The sequence below is a fragment of the Chinchilla lanigera genome, unplaced genomic scaffold (assembly GCF_000276665.1).
Source record: "Chinchilla lanigera isolate Chin_1 unplaced genomic scaffold, ChiLan1.0 scaffold00017, whole genome shotgun sequence".
NCBI lineage: Eukaryota > Metazoa > Chordata > Mammalia > Rodentia > Chinchillidae > Chinchilla > Chinchilla lanigera.
Genome location: NW_004955418.1, coordinates 16,470,388 through 16,489,760, shown reverse-complemented (window position 1 = coordinate 16,489,760; position 19,373 = coordinate 16,470,388). Strand labels below are relative to the sequence as shown.

At 37.8% G+C, this 19,373-nt stretch overlaps 1 long non-coding RNA gene across 1 annotated transcript in view; it reads left to right on the top strand.

The window, feature by feature from the left end:
• The first annotated feature begins 647 nt into the window (after positions 1-647).
• The window catches only part of LOC102012860, a 73,328-nt gene continuing 54,602 nt past the window's right edge, over positions 648-19,373 (top strand). The window contains exon 1 of the long non-coding RNA XR_260563.2: positions 648-749. This is a non-coding gene — a long non-coding RNA (uncharacterized LOC102012860). The remainder of the gene's footprint in view (positions 750-19,373) is intronic.

The following is a 19,373-nucleotide window of genomic DNA, read 5'->3' as shown; positions in this document are numbered from 1 at the left end:
CCTAACTGGAGGTGGAAATAACTTCTTGCAGTTCACTGTGTAAGAAACCTCTATGGCTAGACGTGGTGGCCCACACTTGTTATCCCAGCACTCAGAAGTCTGGGGCAGGAGGATCGCAAGTTTGAGGTCAACCTGGAATACATTAAACCAATCAACCAACCAACCAACAAAACAAACAAACAAATAAACCCCTTTATACATACTGGGAGATCGGGCAAGAAACTTTGGGTCCTCAGAACGTTAGAATTAAACATCAGTGATTTCTTGCTGCAAGGCATCCTGGGAAGGTGCCTATCAAATAACAAAAATGCTTGTGAATAGTTTAGGGCAAAACCCGAGAGTTCTTTGAGGTTCTTTTTTTTTTTAAAGCTATTATGCTTATGGAGAGAAACGAGTCCTAGGCCTTCATTGTCTCAATCCTGACACACAGAAAAGGACAAAGGAACACGACAGAACAAGACCCAGGGGATGGGAGTGAGCCGAGCCACTGGCCTACCCTTCCCTGCTGAGTACCTGCGGTGACTGTATGGACAGGGATTCCCACAATCACTCCAAGCACCTCTATGAAATAGCTGCGGTCTGTTTCCATTCCATTACCCACTTAGTCAGCGGCTTCCTGCCTATCCACAGTTGACTGCCGCAAGGACTCCTTGGTGTCTCCGCGTACCCTTGGGAGGAACAGCGACGGGAATGAGGAAAAGATGGACAGAGACAGAGCCGGGTCAGGTGGAGGCTTCTTTACTGGATGGGTAAGAGGACCTGCACAACAACAGTAGGGGCGTTTATTTATACTCTTGCAAAGTTAGTATCACGAGACACAAGGTTGCCTAGCGACTAATGACAAATTGTCCAGGCAGGATGCTTTTCTCAAGACTGAGGTACCTTGACTGCTTTAGGCACTGTGGCCTTATCTTGCCTCCACACCTATAACCAATTTCCAGCTTCAGCCACTCCTAACAGACTGCCTCATACCCAATCTGCTTGTTTGAAAGCTCCCATTTCCCATCTCTGGCAGGTGCGCCTGAATCCCACTGACCTCTGTAACTGTCAGTCTGTAATGGGAGGCTTAATGAGCAGATACACTGATTATTACAGTAGTGAAGATATGGAAATAATGATGGGACAAGAACAGAAAGACAATTGCTATTTACTTAGCAAATATTGAATCAGTACCTATTTTGTCGCAAGCACTGGTGTAAGTTAAGAGCATATACATGAATAAAACAACAGGATCTATGTCACAGAAATTCTCTATCAAAGATGGACACAAAATCAATGGTTATTTTTAATAACATTTTTTTTTTTGTCTTTTTGAGAAGAGTGTCACGATGCAGTTCAGGCTGGCCTTGAGCTCACTTTGTAACCCAAGCTAGTCTTGAACTCACAACGATCCTCCTCCCTCAGCTGCCCGAGTGCTGGGATTACAGGCATGCATCACCATGCCTGGCTAATAACTATTTTTGTTAAAAATACTTTTCTCAAAATTTGGAGGGCAGAAATATTTTGAGGCATTAATAATTAAACAGATCAAAAATTAAGAATTATGACTTAGCAAGGTATAGATGTGAATGCTATTTGAACTAGGAAGCGATGAATATAATAAGTAATAAATGTAATCAAGTTCTGTTTCAATATAAAGTTTTCATTTTCTGAAGATAAGCTGAATGATGAAAGGCATTATAATTCTTTCCTTTTAATCTGGGCCCTTCTTGAAAATGCAGTATTGATGAGGCCGAGGCCATGAAGCTCTTAAATAAATTGTGTGCAATGAAGTTTACATATGCTGTTTGACAGTGATCAGTCATTCTCTAAGAAAGACTGGCGATATTTTTCATTCATAAAGTCAGGTCTTCGTTTATTACCATTTCTCAGCAGGAGGGAGAAGAGTTAAAAGCAGCAGTGGCAAAAGGGATAGGAAGGGTGTGAGACATGGCTTAAAGGTCATGATCTCCACACACCTATGTGTCAAGTTTGTCTTATGCGGGTGGAGGGGTTACTTGAGGACATTCTGGAGCAGAAAACTGTCAGAGGGGACAGAATGGAGGAGGTTGTATCCCTCAGCCTTTAAAAACACAAATCCTTTATTTTTTAAATGAGCTAAAATATTAATATCATAGGGAAAATTTTCATAACTATACTTCTATGGTTCTATATGAGCACATTTAATTGTATCTTAAAGTGCTAAAAAGGAAAAGATAAAACATAGCTCTTAAAGAGAGTGGGAATTTATAAATTCAGAGTGAATTCAACAAACTTAGAGAAATCCAGCTGTGTCTGTCACTTTGGTAATGCCCCCTTCAATAAAAGTGTTGACTAAAATATACTTCTAGTTTTCAAAGAACTCATAGTGTAACAAAGGGTGGGGCTGTTGTGTGCAACACCAAGTAAGTACTGCTTTAGTTTGTAGACAGTCTAGCAGGGTAATTTCCTCAAATTTCAATGGAGGAAAGGGGAAATTCTTGGTATTATCAGCCTTTCTGTCTTCCTTTTTTTAACCTATGTGTTTTTTGTGATCTTACAATTTAACTGTATGTGGAGTTTTTTGTGCATCTCATCTTAATGGTGTAGTTTAACAATCAATACCATCAATTTTCTGATAAAGTAAGGTTTGAATACACAAAACAGTTACAATAAATTTATCATTATATATAAGTCACTTACCAAACAAATGGGCTATTCAGAAAAGGCTAAAGGTAAATTACTTGGAAAAGGTGGCCAAGGGTCATGGTATTTTTTTGATTTGAAGAATTTATGGCTGAGTAGCTTCTTTACAGTCATAAAATTTCAGCTTCCTATTCTTTACTCGAATTGAGTCTGAAGAATCAAACAAGACTGGGAAGAGAAGGTGATTATGGAAGCATACCTTCTAGGTGGGAAGGCTGGTAAAGAGGTTCTATTAATATAGGGGTTATATTTAGCATACTTACAATTATATATCTAAAACCTAACACCTTGTGACACATAGTTGGTATGTAAGAAAATTGTGCTTTATCTTTTCCTTTTTAGCACTTTAAGATACAATTAAATGTGCTCATATAAAACCATAGAAGCATAGTTTTATGAAAAATTTCCCTATGATATTAGGATATTAGCTCTTTAAAAAATAAAGAATTTGTGTGTTTAAAGGATGAGGGGTACTACCTTCCCCTTGCTGTCCCCTCTGACAGTTTTCTACTCCGGAGTATCCTCAAGAATTGGACAAGACTAGGAAGAAAAGGTGATTCTAGAAGTATACTTTCTAGGTAGGAAGGTTGGTAAAGAGGTTATGGGTGATGGCAGAGTGGGAAGAATGCAGTCTGCCCCTTGTAACTAGGGTATGATATGATGTGACTATTAATTGTGATATATCAACTTGCCTGGACCCTAGCAGTAAAGAATATTTTTGAGTGTACCTGGGCGGGTCATGGATAGTACCTTAGGTGCTATATATGGTCTCGGCCCCTTTCTTTCCTAGTTCTGTTCCCTTGCTATGCTTCCTGGCCATCACGAACTGCACATCTTTGCTCTGTCCTGCTGTTTCACCGTGATGTGTCTGTATTGGAGCCAGCTAACTCTGAACTGAACCCCTTAAAACCATGAGCCGAATTAAACCTCTCCTCCTTTATATTGTTGCAAGCGTCAGGTATTGTGTGTCAGGAAAGTTAACGAATGCACATGTCTGATCCCTAACTCTAAACAATAAGTTGTGGCTGGAATTGTTTGACAACCACTTTCTTTCTTTTCTTTTTTTTAAAAATTAGTACATGTTTGCAGTACATAATGAATATATGCATTGTCTGTAATTGGTGCATGTACAAGACACATCTTCATTCTTGTATGTCCTCTTCCCACCTCCCAACAGCTCTTGGTCCCCCTCCCACTTGCAAGGTACTCACTTTAAATAAGAAATAGAATATATTGTACTATAGTTGGTAACTTCTGTATCGTCTGTTGGTACATTTTATTAATGTAGGGGTTATATTTGGCATATCTAAAATTATATACCTAAGACCTAACACTGTGTGACACATAGTTGGTATGCATGAAACGCTATTAAATGAATTAGTACCTAGTGATGGAAGAAACAGAAAAAGTGGCAAACAGAAGAGGGAGAAAATTGAGTTGTAGTTATTTCCTTAGTCTTCCTAGAATACTTCTTGATATCATTAACCCAATTTAAAAGACTGCTTAAGTACTGGAGAGTGTCATAATTTCAAAGTATACATTTATCTTTATATTGACAGCCTGTTTCTTAATAACAATGCTAGAAATTTGAATGGTAGGTTTTAATCTTAGAACAAAGAGCTCATGGCAAAGATGTGGGATTTCAAACCAAAATATATTTCTGTCACCTAAAATGCACCACATCCAGTACGACTATTGCCTCTCAGGAACTCTTGGCATGTATATCTGTCCATTTGATACAGAGTGGGTAATGTAGCTCCTTTCTGAAAGTGCTTATTTAATTCATCTGAATTAAGTGGGAATAACAGACAGAAGAGCTTTAACCATAGAGATAAAGTAACCGAATTGCATTGCCAAGAATGAGTCCAGGTTAGTGGAAATACATTAGGAAAGACACTGTAAAAACGCAAAGTAAGAGTCTTACAAAAGATCAAGGATTAGTGCTGTGAAAATATAACAGCACAAAGAAAAAGCATTAAGAACGTAAAGCCATTTTCCAAAGCAGCCATTCTCATCCAGAGCATACAAGATACTTTCAGCTAGAGTGGCTTTTGCCACTGCCTGGTGTCACAGGGCTCAAGCCCTGGAAACCAGTTGCACATGGCTCCTTCCCTTGCAGGAGTGCCAGCCAGCAGAGCTTCCAGAGCAAGTCTGCACAGGCGACTGGAATGCTCAGGTGCCTACATAAAGAGATTCAGTCTGACTATGAACCCTCCTTAGTCAGCTCCTGATGATTCCAGAGATGGTAGCCCTGTTAATCTCAGTATATTACTTAAAAGAGGGTGTTGAAAACACTGTTATTAGGTCCCCACGTCTGATGCTATATGCTGTACCCCAAGGAAAGGTCAATTCACACCTTGTGTTTTCCCTGTTTCATATCCCACTAGTTTGGCTTCCTAGGAACTCCCAGAATTTCAGGAGGCAATTCCAGACATCAGAGAAACATTTTTTAAAAAGTAGTATTTTTCAACAGGCAGCATATGAAAAAAAAAAAAAAGACAAACCCAGCTTGACCATTGCCTCTCGGCAAAGGTACAAAATTTTCAGACAGTAAATAAATAGAAGGTTATTTGAAAGTGCAGTAAACCTAGAGAGATAGTCTGGAGACAAACAGAAGACCAGGAGGGAAAGTGGAGAGGGAGTGGTGACCCAGATGGGAGAGTCTACAACCCTGTGACTCCAAGCATGGTCTCTCATTCCTTCAGCTGACAGAATCAGAACTTGACTGTTCGAGGGTTCCCAGGGGATTTGTGTGCACCTTGAGGTTTGAGAGCTTGGGTGGCTCTTGCAGATCAGAGAGGCAGGATTCTGAGGGAATTTGCAACCCATGGAACTTTGAACCTTTTGTGTATCTGAGAAATGTCTGAGGAAGTTGTGAAGAAGGCAAGTTCACAGCCCAGAGCAAGGAAGTCCTGATTCAATTTGCTTGTGTGGTACCTCAAAAATCTGAATTTCTAACAGATTTCCCAGGGCTTCTGACACATGTGGTTACTAGACCACACTTTGACAAACCTCTGCTACCAATGCAAGGTCTGTGGAAGGAAGTCTATGCTTCTTAAATAAAACCTATTGAAGCAGCAGGCTGTAAACAGCTTCCAGCTTGAGAGATGGAGTTTCCTGCCTGAGACATCAGAGCTGTATTCAGTATTCCCAAACACTCCTCTTCCTAACTAAATCTGTGTTTCCATGATGCTGAGCTGAAACTCAATGTTGGCTTTGGTATGCTGTTTTCTTTGCTCAGGTTTCAGAGTCAGAAAGACTGAGGTTGGATCCTAGTTTTAAGGCAGATGCACTACTAGTTTTGTGATCTTGGGTTAGTGATTGGGAATCTCTGACACTATTTCCTTGTGTAAAATAGGTTATATACTTTTACACATGTGCCTTGGGGGGTTATTGCAAGAATTACAGAGAAATAGTGTGGATGAAATATATAGCATACTCTGTTAGCATTTAGCAGACATTTTGAACATTACCACATCTGTTGTTTGTAGTCTTTTCTGGCTGAAAAACTACTTTTTTTTTCTCTCTAAAATGTAACTGTTCTATGTAGGGTGCCTTGACAAGCTCCCCTCAGCACCACTATGCATGCTCACACATTTGTTTGTTCATAGTATTTAAACATTTCTCTCTCTGAGGTCCTTTTGACGTGTTATTAGTGTGCTCTCTCTCTTGCTACTGAACTGTGAACTCATCAAAACAAATGAAAGCAAATCCTATCTGTGGTGGGTTGACAACTGGTGGTCACCTTGGAACACCCAGATGAACCAAACCAGTGTGGTGCTGGATGTGGGAGGCCCACCTGGGGACTGTTGCCAACAAAATAAAAAGGAGGACTGAAGAAGAAGAGGTGCTGCTGGGAAGGTGTTGGTTCTGCTGGGGCTGTTGGTTCTCTTGAGGAGCTTGTCATGCTGGCTTTCCTAATGTAAACTTGGCTGTTCTTATCGTCAAAGGAGCTCAGGACCTTGTTGAGAATGGCAAAGGCTCACTTTGGCGGAGCTGTGGTCCTTACTTTGAGCATCGCTTTCTGGCTCCAAAGGGGAAGATGGTGCACTGTTTAATGTCCTGGAGAAGTTTGTTGTGCCTGCTTTCCTGGTATGGACTTGCCTGTTCTCATAGTCAGAGGAGCTTGGAATCTCATTGTCACAGAGGATCGCTGTGGTACTTTTGTGGGGAGCTCTGGTCTCTACTTTGAGTGTTGTTTCCTGGCTCCAGGGCAGATCCCTCAGCCTACTGGCACAGATCCTTCATCCCACCGGGACAGACTTTCTAGCTTCCACCACTGACCTTTGGCCCTTCCCAGTGCAGATCTGTGAAACAGACTTGTGGAGGACATTATTATGAACTCTAGGTTTTCAGCTGGACTCGTGCAGGATATTGCTGTTGGATCCAAGCCTTCAGGTAGATTCTTTGGGTCTTTAGTGTGTGCACAGATTTCTTGCACTCTTTTGAATTTGACTCTTCAGGTGACATTATAAAATAATCTGTAAGTTATGTGTCCTGTATTGTATTGTTTTCCTTGCAAATCCTACTACAGTGCTATCTTACCCCTCTTTGTACTTTTAACACCTAACTCACAGTATAAAGGCAAAGTTCTAAGCACTTTGAATACATTAGCTCATTGAATCCTCGGGACATTTTTTATAAGCTGAGCATTGCAATTATCTCCATTTTATGTATGGGGAAGCTACAGTACAGTAATGTTAAATAACTTCTCCAAGCTTACACCAAGAAGTGATAGACCTTAATTTGAACCCAGCAGTCTGGCTACAGAGTTCAAGGCAGGAGACACTCAATGAACACTTGCTGATTGGCATGACCTAGTGAGTATATTAACCTCAGGGGCAGGGCAATCCTGTCCATAAAATGGTGAGAAAGGAGCAAGTTAAATCACTGTCTAGTTTTCTAATAAGTTTTATTAAACTGAACCAATATCAGAACAAATCACAGATATAAAATGGATTCCTTCTGAAAGGAAACCTTGAGTCTCTTAAATTGTGGAGGTGAGTACTCAGATTATTTCAAAGAGTAAAATTTTTTAGAACAGTAGGTGTGAATGAAGAATTGCTGCCTTGGAGATTTCTTTCTTTTTTTTTTTACCTTTATTGAGGTATAATTCACATGTAATAAATGTCACTCATCTACGTGTACAGTTGATGAATTTTGGTGACTGTATTGTATCTGACAACATAACCCCTACCACAATTAAGATGTAGATAAATTCTCTCATCCCATAAAGTACCTTGCACCTTTTCCTTGACCTCTGATTCTAGGCAGCTATTGTTCTGCTTTCTGTCACCAAGGTTATGTCTTTTCCAGAATGTTATAGAAATGGAATCATACAATATTATATTCTTTGAAGTATGGGTTGTTTCATTTAACATAAAGCTTTTGAGATTTATGTGTATTGTTGTTTGAATCAGTTTTTTTCTTTCTTATTGATAAATATTATTTCACCTTATGGATAAGCCTTGGTTTGTTTATGCATTTGCCAGCTGATGGGCATTAGGCTTGTTTCTCAGTTTTGATGATTATAAATAATGCTTCTATAAATATTCATGTGCAGTTCTTTATGAGGAAATATGTTTCCATTTGTCATGGGTAAATACCTAGGAATGGGTTTGCTGGGTCACTTATTAACTCTATTTTTAACTTTGTAGTATATTTTCAGGTTGATTTGTAACACAGTTATACTGGGTTGTGTTTTTCCAGCAATGTACCTGAGTTCTGGTTGCTTCTATCTTTGATAGCACTTGGGATTGTGAGTCTTTTTAACATTAGCATTTTATTTATTTCAGAGTCATAACTATCACTGTGATTTCAAATTGAATTTTATTGATGATTAATGATGTTGAGAATCTTTCCTGGACCCATTGGCCAATGTGTATCTTCTGTGAATGCCTATTCAAATCTTTGGCTTATTAAAAATTTGAGTTGTGTATCTTCTTATTGATTTTATGTTAAATTTTTTTTTTAAAATAAAGTTCAGATATAAGCCTTTTGTAAAATATATGTTTTGCAAATATTTTCTCACAGTTCATGGCCAGATTTTTCATTGTCTTAATTTTGTCTTTTGGAGTGCAAAGGGGTTACTTTTATGGAAAAAAGGTAAAACAAAATTTCATAACAAGATGACAGGAGAATAGCAATAGTTAATACACTGCACATTATTATATTTAAAGTAGTTACTGACAGTACAAGATATGGGCATAAAAAATTCTATCGAAATTAGCACAAACCTTCCTTTTCTACAAACTAAGAGACCCTAATAGTATAACTAACTTGCTTTTTTTCACTTTTTCCTTCCTTCTTTTCCCCTTTTCCCTATCCTAGCTCCTTTTTTCTTTTAAACAATTTCTTTTCATTTCACAATATCTAATGTACATTTTAGACCTTATTTATCTTTCAATTTCTCATACCAGGGGGACAGTGCAATGTTTACACATGTGAGTCTGATTTATTTCTCTTATGAGTATGGTCTCAAGTTGCATATATTTACCTATAAAAGTCTCAAGTTTATCATTCTTAATGGCTGAGTAGTGACTCCATTGTATAAAAATACCACATCTTCTTTATCCATTCCTTGGTTGATGGGCATTTAGATTGTTTCCAGGATTTAGCTATTACAAATTGTGCTGCTATGGACATGGGTGCATGTATATCACTATGGTATGATGTTTTTAATCCTTCTGGAAAGATACCCAGGAGGGGAATAGCTGGGTCAAATGGAATCTCTAATCCTAGCCTTTTGAGGAATCTCCTCATTTCCACAGTGGTTGCACCAGTTTATACTCCTGTCAACAGTGGAGAAAGGTTCCTTTTCCCCCGTAGCCCTGCCAGCATTTGTTATTGGTTGCTTTCTTGATGACAGACATTCTTTCTGGAGTGAGATGGAATCTCAGTGTTTTAATTTGCATCTCTCAAATGACCAATGATGTTGAAAATTTTTTCATATATTTAATTGCCATTTGTATTTTTTCACTGAAGAAGTGTGTCTTCATCTCAGATGCCCATTTTTAATTGGGTCTTTGAATTTGGGGGCTCTGATTTTTTTCAATTCTTTATGTGTTCTAGATAGGAGTTCTTTGTCTGAGCGATGATTGGCTAAAATTTTTTCCCATGCTCTGGGCTTTTTTTTCACTCTGTTGGTGATTTCTTTTGATGTGCAAAAGCTTTTTAATAGGATAAGATCCCAGCTGCTGATTCTTTGAAGCAATACCCATGCAGTTTGGGTTTTGTTCATGAACTTTCTGCTTACCCCTATCTTCAAGATTTCTACCTACTTTCTCTTCCAATAGATTTATTGTTTCTATTGTAATATTTAGGTCTTTGATACATTTTGACTTTAGCATAGTGCATGGTGATAGACATGGGTCTAGTTTTAGTTGTCAACATTTGTAGAGTCAGTTTTTGCAGCACCATTTATTAAAGAGATTATGTTTCTTCCAATGAACATGTTTGGACCATTTGTCAAAGATAAGGTGGCAGAGTGTGTTTATAATTGTGACTGCATCTTCTAATCTGTTCCACTGATTCTCAGGTCTGTTTTTCTTTTGCAAGTACCATGCTGATTTTATCACAGTAGCTTTGTAGTATAATCTCAAGTGAGAGATTGTGATGCCTCCTGCCTTGGCTTTGTTGGCCAGGATTGCTTTTGCTATTCTAGGTCTCTTCTGGTTTCAAATGAATTTTAGCAGTATTTTCTGTTGGTCTGTGAGGTATGTTAATGGTATTTTGACTGAGATTGCATTAAATCTGTATAACAATTTTGGGAGTATGACCACTTTCAATATATTGATTTTTCCTACCCATAAGCAAGGGATATTTTTCCATTTTCTGATATCCTCTTCAACTTCCTTTTTGAATTACTGTAATTTTCAATGTATAGATATTTTACTTTGTTAGATTAACTCCTAAGTATTTCATTTTTTTGGTTGCTATTATGATAGGTATGGTTTCCCTAATTTCCCTTTGCGTGAGTTTGTTATTTGTGTACAGCAATGCTATTGATTTTTGAGTGTTGACTCTGTATCCAGATATACTACTGAATTTGCTTATTAAATGTAAAAGTCTTTTGGTGAAGTTTGGGATCTTCTATGTAGAGTAACCTGTCATGTGTGAATGTCTTGGTCCTGATATTAGAGTGAGAGCTTTTCAGTTATTTCTCTGTCTTGTCTAATTGCTCTGGCTAATGAACTAAATTGAATAGGAGTGATGATCTTGATTATTATATGTCTGGGTGTAGATTTATTTTGGTCATGGCTAATTGGAGTACCATATGCCTCACTTGATTCTGTTCCCATGTTTGGGGAATTTTTTGCTAATACTTCTGCAAATAGTCTTTTTATGTCATTTGTGTTGATTCCTGCTTTTTCATTGACACCTATCAGTCTTTGTTTTAAAAAAATTTTTTTTTTGTTTTGTTTTTTTTCTGATACCAGGAATTGAATTCACGACGTTGTGCTTGCCAGGCAGGCGCTGTGCTGCTGAGCTAAATCCCCAGCCCCAACACCTATCAGTCTTATAAGGGATTTTTCCTTTTGCTAGCAGCAATCTTGTCTTCAGGATTGCTTGAAAGCCTCTTGAAAGCCTCTCTTCAGTGTAGTTCAAGAGGTTTTGTCAGCTTTCAGTGAAATTTTTAATTTTCTAGATATCTGTTTGCATCTGTTTCATGCATTCTATTTCTTTCCCATATTGATCTTTCATAGTTTCCTTCATTTTCCTGTAGTCCTCTATCTCTACTCTAGATTTTCTGAGCATTTCCTTTACAATTGTCATCATTTATTTATTTATTTTTTACCTGAGAGATTATTTGTGGTCTGATTTCCTGTATAGCCTCATAGATTTGTTTCTTTACTTTGGTTGCTATTTTTTTCAGAAATTTCAGGTGTGTAGCTTCCATTTTCCTCTGTCTTGTTGTCTCAGGGGCTTGTTTTGGGAGTGCTTGAGGTCCAAGATTGCATTTTGCTTCTGCATCTTACAATTTTTAATTTCAAAAATTCTTATTTTGTTTTTTGTTTTGATCCTTGTAGGTTTTTAGAGTAAGTAGCTATATTACTAATACTGAGTGCTCTCTGCAAAAAGTCTGTTGTTCAGTGATGTCTTCTATGTGTAGGAGATCCTTGGTTTGTGTTTGTCCCAAGATCCTACCCTCTGATGTAATTAAGAGTGAGAAGTTGATATCTTTTTGGCTCATTCCCCAGTTCTTTGGTGTTGGGTTTTGGTGAGGTTATTACCCCAGTGCTTCCCAGTATTGTTATAGAAGGGAGAACAACTGATTACAACAGATATGACCTCACTAGCTAAATTAGTACAACCAGTAACAACAATAGCATCAAGCACAGTTTAGAAACTGTCAAATCATGGTTATGATTACTTTTGTACCTTAAACCATAGAAGCAAAATCTATAGTTATATAACAGAACTGATTGTAAATTGGGAGCTTGTATTCAAAGTGTTTCCCCCTGGTTTCACCATGTGGTGGGAAGTTTAAGAAGGACAGTGGATCAAACAAAGATAAGTGAAAAGAAAGCAGAAGCAAGGCTGGAGGACACAGGATGATTCCACAAGCTTTAGGAAACTAGACGAGAGGGCAGAAGAGAAAGAATGAAGGAACAAGCAAAGGATTATCTGAACATCGCTTCTGGGTTTGGGGATGGGATTAGTTTTCTGTGGCTAGAGTTCTCCCCAGACATTAAGAAAAGAGTAGAAGAGATAAGGAAAAAGAAAAGAGAAAGGAAAAAGTAAAAATAAAGAAAAAAGGGGTGGCCCCACCTGCCTGCTTTGATTCCTTCTGTTTTTGTCCCCATGCACAATGCTGGTTCACCTACATAACCACCCATTGGCTTGTATTTTTTATTGTTGCTTCAGACTTCTCCACATCACTAGTCCTGCCTGTCTATCCTGTGTGCCCTAGTTGAGACCCTACTGTTTTGCTTGTGTTCCCTTCCATCTCTGGGCCTTCTGCATGCAATTCTCCTGGGTTACAGCAGTGGTGTTATGAGGGAAAAGGGGTTACATTTTGATTGACTTTATTTAGTTTTTCTTTTGTGTGCTTTCTGTGCCATAAGAAATTTTTGTCTAATCCATATGAAAAAGGATTTTCTACTTTAGAGGTTTAATAGGTTTTTACATCTAGGTCCACCATCCATTTCCAGTTAATCTTGTGCCTCCCATGGAGATTTAATCCTGCTAGCATCTTTGTGCTGATGTCTTATGCTGTCAGGTTAGACATGGCCAAGTAGAAACTAGTATTAGAGTGTGTGTGGGTGTGAGAGTCAGGGAAACCTTTTAAAGCTGATAGCTGTTCAGTTCTCAGGTCCCACAATAAATGGTATTGTTTAAATCAGGCTTGTGATTTTTCATGTGGGATGTGCAGAAAGAATATGAGGGAAAAAACTGGTGGAAGATGAGGAGCTCAGGTAATGTTTTGAAGTCATTAAAACTTTGGGCAGATAAATGTGTTCCAGGTAGAATAAAGAATGATTATAATGCTTATTTATGAATCCAAGTTTCCTTGAATGTTTTAAATATTAAGCCCATAATATTGTTTTGCTTGTTTTTTTTTTGTTGTTGTTGTTAAACTCTTTGCTTACCTCCAGAAAGCACAAGGTTCTTATTTCAAGACAACAAACTCTTCCTTATTGCTGCAAACCTGACTGAAACAGGAAGGACCAATCTTGGGAAAATCCTCAGGTTGATGTCTTTTTTCCCTAGCCTGTCTTTTTCCCATTACCACTCCCACATGCTCTGATCCTAAGATAGTCTGAAATTTCAAAATGTTAACAAAAAATTCTCTGTATGTAGGTTGTTTCGGATTGTTAATTATTGGTGGCAATGGATGAATGTTCAGCACCTTGGAACCTTTGCAAAAGAAACCTAATAAGGATTCATTTGCTGTAGTTGGAAAAGTATTTAATGAACAGCTGACCTTTCAAATGTTTACAGGAATTGAATCTCTGTACTGCTGTAAGGAAGGTCCAAGTTCTAATTCTGACTCAGACACTGAATCCCTTTGTAGAGAAGGCTTTTAAATATCTTCAGCTTCAGTTTTCACATTTTTTTTTAAAAAAGGTTAAGCTTCCCTATCAATTATTGGTAAATGCCTGTAAGAGTTTTAAGAGAGTGAAAAGTACTTTCTCAGGGCAACACTCTATTGTTACCTCTCATGATATGATTTGCTATTCGCCTAAAATAAATGGGTTTGTATTATGGAAAGGAAATGATCCTCCAGGATCCTTAATCATGGGATAGGAAAACATGTTTCTTTCACATAGAGTTTGTGAATAAAGCTTCCACTGTTTGGAGGGAAAAATGAAAAAGGAAGCCCAGTTGTCTGGATTAGGTCACTTATAAATATCTTTAAAAATATTTACATAAATCTCCACTGACTAGCCAATGCTCTGAGCATATTCCATAAAAATATCTTCTAAATTGCTTTTGGAAATCCACAGACATATATTTTATGTCCATTGTTTGACACATGAGGCCTGCTATTCATGGTGCTCAGTTGTTTTAAGCCAATCCATGTATCTAGAAAGAACTAGGAAGGTGGGCTGCAGGGAAAGGTTTTACCTGAAAATTAAGAAGGACTCCTTCCTAACTTTGCTCCCACTTTTGGAGAATCTATTTCAGCATAATATTTTTTCCTTTGAGTCAGTTACTTCATTGCTTAAGTTTCTCATTTAGATGAGTTCATGTGTCCCTCATCTGCTGGCTCAGTCAGCATGGAGGTCTCACCCTAACCAGTTTCACAAGGCTCCCATTGTGGTTTTGGACATTATACAGGGAGCAGTGGAGCAAGCCAGGACACTTCCATGTCATCAGTGGAAAGTGGCATTTTGAAATCGCCTGAAAAGCATTCGTCATTTCTCTTGCAGTTTAAATATGAAGGAAATTCTCAGAGAATCGTAAGTCATTGCCATAGACTTCATCTGGTTCCTATGAAGGAAAACAAGGGTCATGTAGTTATCAGAAACAGGTAAAAGAAATCAGGGGATATAGTCATCCCTACTGGGGTCTGATCACACCTGGAAGGTATTTAGAATGGAGACCAAAGGTCACAATTGAGTGTTTTATTTGATCTATATATTGCTAAAATTTCCAACACAGTGTTCACAAAATAAAACAGAAACAAAATCATAAAGAATCATAAGGCCCAGTGTTTTCAGCATTTAAAATCTAGAGATTTCACATAGAGATCTGGAATCTCAGCTTCATTTGAAATCATGGAAAGTCTCGCATCTCTGAGTCTGCATTCCTAAGGGGTTAAATGGGCTAGGTCAGAGCAACCATGGCTCCTTCTGAAGTTCTGAAGGTTACACGACTGGCTTATCCTCTGGAGATATGATTTTATATACTTTGTTACTAAAAACATAGGTGACTACTATGTTATCTTTTCTATTCCAAGGAAAGGAATTACTTATAGAGAGAGAGTGAAAAGAAAAATTTTAAATGATATATTTGAATTTTTATTCAACTGTTTATAGTCAGAAATTCACAAGGTCATCCATGTATGAAATGGTTCACATATAGTACTCCTTTGATTCTTCTGAAAGGAAGGTGAAGCAGATGTGTGTTTTATACTATGTAAGTTTAAGAAGCAAATTAAATATTTTTCAAAGTGGTGTATCAAGGGGCTGGGGATTTAGCTCAGCAGCAAAAGCGCCTGCCTGGCAAGCGCAAGGTCGTGAGTTTGGTTCCCTGTACCGGAGAAAAAACAAAAAAACCAAACCAAAACAAACAAACAAAAAAAAGTGGTGTATCAAGAGATTCAGGGTCTTTTATGTAAAACCTGAAATATGACCCCTTGATTACAAAATAAGGTAATGGCCATGGCAGTCCAGTGAGTACCAGGACTATATTTACACTTAGAAAAAGGTGAAACTACAACAGGTACCACCAATACCTTTTTGCTGAAAAGTATGGGTTAGTTTGTGAAACACTTTTTATTCTCAGATATCTTCAAATCTACATCTCCTCCTTTACCCACTAGGCAGCAGTTTATAATGGACATACATAGCTTCCTAGGCTAAGCTTTCTAGTATTCCTTGTTCCTTCCTTTTAGCATCCAGACTTCCTTTCAAGGTGTTCCCTCTCTGTGGTCCTAGGGAACCAGGAGGCTGTGAATCAAGCCACTGTGCACTCCTGCTAGAGTAGCTATGGGATTTCACCAGCTATTGATGGGTGTGGGGCAAAAAATGGGCAAGTGTCCTAAACTTGGAAAGCTAGACTTTCCTTGCTAATTAAATCTGGAGAAGAGTGGTGCAATATTAAAAAAAAAAAAAAACATGAAATAACATGAAACTCGTGAATTCCAGGGATATTGCTTTGATGGCCAGGAAATTCCTAACCTTTTTTCTAACCTATTTCCAAGTTAGTTTCTCCATCAATTTCCTGAGATTCCCCAATATTCTTTTTCTGTCTTTGGTTCTTTTTGGGAGGGTGATTTTCTGTTGTATACAATTAAGGAGCCCTAACTGACATATCTAAGCCCTGATGATTCTTTTGCTCTACCTCCCTATCTGTCCCCTGGTCCACTCCCTGTCTTTTTTCTATAATAGAGTTCTATCTGATCAAAGAATATATGTATTTTATTTGATCAAATCACTCCTTCACTCTTCTGCTCAATACCTTTGATGGTTCCCCAATTAACTCTGAGAAAACAATCAAAACTTTACAATGCTTGGGAAGGCTTCCCATGACTTGGCCCTCTATTCCCCTTGTGACTTCATTTCCTGCTACCCTGACCGTCCTTGCTATATTGGTCTCCTTGCGGCTTCTCTAGTACCAGGCATGTCTCTGCCCATACCACCCCGAACACATCCAATCTCAGCTAGTACCAGGCATACTGCAACCTATTTTCCCCTGTTTCTCCTCTCTGTTTCCATTGCTTTCTTTCAAAGATAGTTGTTTTCATTTACTCCCTCACCTTTACCTTTATTCACCTTTATTCAATATCAACTACATGGTAAGAACTTCTTTAATCACCTATTTAAAATGTCAAGACACTCTTACCATAGACATTTCATACTCACTCCCCAGCTTATTTTAAATTTTATAGAATTTTATCACCATGTGGAATATTATACTATTTTCTTATTCATTTTTGTTGCTTGCAGTGCTGGGAATCAAACTCAGCACCTTACACATGCTAGGCAAGGACTCTACCACTGAATTATACCCAAAGCCTTCTTACTGATTTTAAAAGATTGACTATCTATGTCTGGTGCAATGTAACCTTCAAAATGACATACAGTGTTTGCTACTGTATCTTTACTATATGGAACTGTACCGTTTACTTGTTGAACAAAATTATGCAGTCTTCAGGAGAGCAGTTTCATTTTCCTTGTTTTTTTATTAAATCTAATGTAGTGCATGGCATAAAATAGGCACAAAACAAATTTCAGTTTTGTTGTTGTCCTTAGCTGCTGTGATTGTTAAAGAGGATAGAGCCACCAGGATCTAATCCTTTCTGGTTAAATGGTTTGTAGTAATCATAGGGACTAACCCCACCCAGCATTTGATCTGGTTTTCCTTTTGATGGTGAAGAAAAAATCTGATCAGGACTGAACTTGCTTAAAGAAAAGCTCAGATTAGTTTCAGTGAGTTTACACAGTCAGTGTTTTGAGTTGCAGCTCTGAAGTTGAATAAAGCCAAGAAATACAATTGATCATTTTAGTCTGCAAATTTCATTTGCAAGTTCAATGGAAGTGAAAGTGGAATGGGGTCATGCCGTTAGCTTTCTCACAGGCAGAGATTTCCAGGATAGGAAAATGTGTGTGTGTTTGCGTGGCCAATGAAAGAGGGACCATCAGCACCATGTTTCACTCCTTGGAGGGAAACAAAGGATGTCAGAATAGACTATTACTAAGCGAGATGTTTCAATCCAATCCTCCATTCTCTCTACTACCCCCCCACCAATTAAGCCAAATTCTGTGATATTGTGATGGAAAGATAAATACAATTTTAATCTAAATTTAGCCCATTCTTTCAGTATTTCTTTTCTTCCTTCTGCAATTCAACATTCTAATTTTCTATTCCCACCCCCAAATTCTGTCTTTTAGGTTGGCTGGGTTTCAAGTGGTATTAGTCACAATTTCTAATTATTTAAGCTATTTCTGTGATTAAGGAGAATAGCTGTGATTATAGAATGCTATTGAACGATGGGGATTTCAGAAAACCTTATTGGTCAGTTTCAATGTAGTTAGGAAAAAATTACAAAGACAAAAATATGTTTTGAGAAACTGTCCCTTATGACTTCAAACTTGTAGTTTATTAGAAGTAGAGGATAATTTTGCTGTAGACTTTAGAGAACACTACTCAAGATAACTCCTATATAACATGTGCAGAGCTTTTCCTTCTTGAGCATCAGCAATTTTAAAATGTTGAAATATTTTCATTTTCCATTATAATTAAACTCTGGGACCAAGAATTTCTTCCTTGGGTTGTGAATTCCTAAACTCCAAGAGTGTAGTCCAAATTTATTCTTAATCTTTTTTTCCTTCTTCTCAATTGTTATGGTTTGTGTCTGTGTGTCCCTCTAAAGACTCATGCAGTGATGAGGCAGGCTTTTAGAGTTTGATTATGGGTGTGAGAGCTACACCCACAACTGCCCTGGGGTGGATAGTTTGCATCTGTAAGGGAGAGGAAGAGGCTGCTAGCGGCCATTCCTCCCTTGTGTGCTTGTTGCTTTTGCTGTGTTCTGCCGCCATGAGCTGTAGCCCTCTGCCATGTGCCACTCTGCCTTGTAACCTGCCAAGTATGAACTGAAAACTCCACAAACTGTAAGTGAAATAAACCTTTCCTTCCTTAATTTTGGGTGTCAGGTATTTTGTCCCAGCAACAAGAGAAAAGTAACCAAGACATCAATAAAAATAACAAATGGTACTGGTGATACTTAAGTCAGGTATATTCCAGTTAAGGTAAATTCCAACTTGTTTGACACCTGCTATCTAAACCCAAACCACCCAAGGCTTGGTTCTATTGAATTCTTGTATCTGAAGAAACAAATAAGGAGCTCCACTAGTTGGGGTAGAGAATTGGCCGAAATTTCATGTCCACATATCAGTTGAAAAAATAACTGTCCAAGAACTGTAAGCAGTTTACTATTTTTGTTGTTTCTTTTAGTCAAGGGTACCTAGAGCTAGCATTTATTATGTGGGTTTTTAATGAACACTGAGATGGCAACATTTTCCCATTTGTATTTTATGTCAGCTTCAATAAGAGTTTTTGTACAAATGAGGTCAAATAAAATAACTCTCCAGCTTGAGCAATGTGATCATTTTCACTACCCATCAGATAATATATATTTGTAGACAGTGGACAATTATAAATCTTAGATAATGGGTATGATTTATATTAATTTTGTTACCTTCAGAGCCTAACACAATACTCAGGATATAGTAGGTGCTCTATACATGACTGATGTGACTCAATTGAACTAATGAGATGATTTTTACTGTTTCTAGCTTTTTGACCTCTAGGAAGGGCATCAATGGTTTTTTTTTTTGTTTGTTTATTTTGTTTTTCTAACTGATCTCTTTGGTGTGATCCATTCTTCTTCCTATGCTACTTAGAGGTTCTTAGGGTACATATATTAGATTTTAATGATAGTTCTTTGAATTTGATCAACTCTTATAAGAAATATTCATATCCATCTGTGAAGTTGAGGCATTGAAATCTAGAGGTGAAGCTATTTTCTTTAATAATCT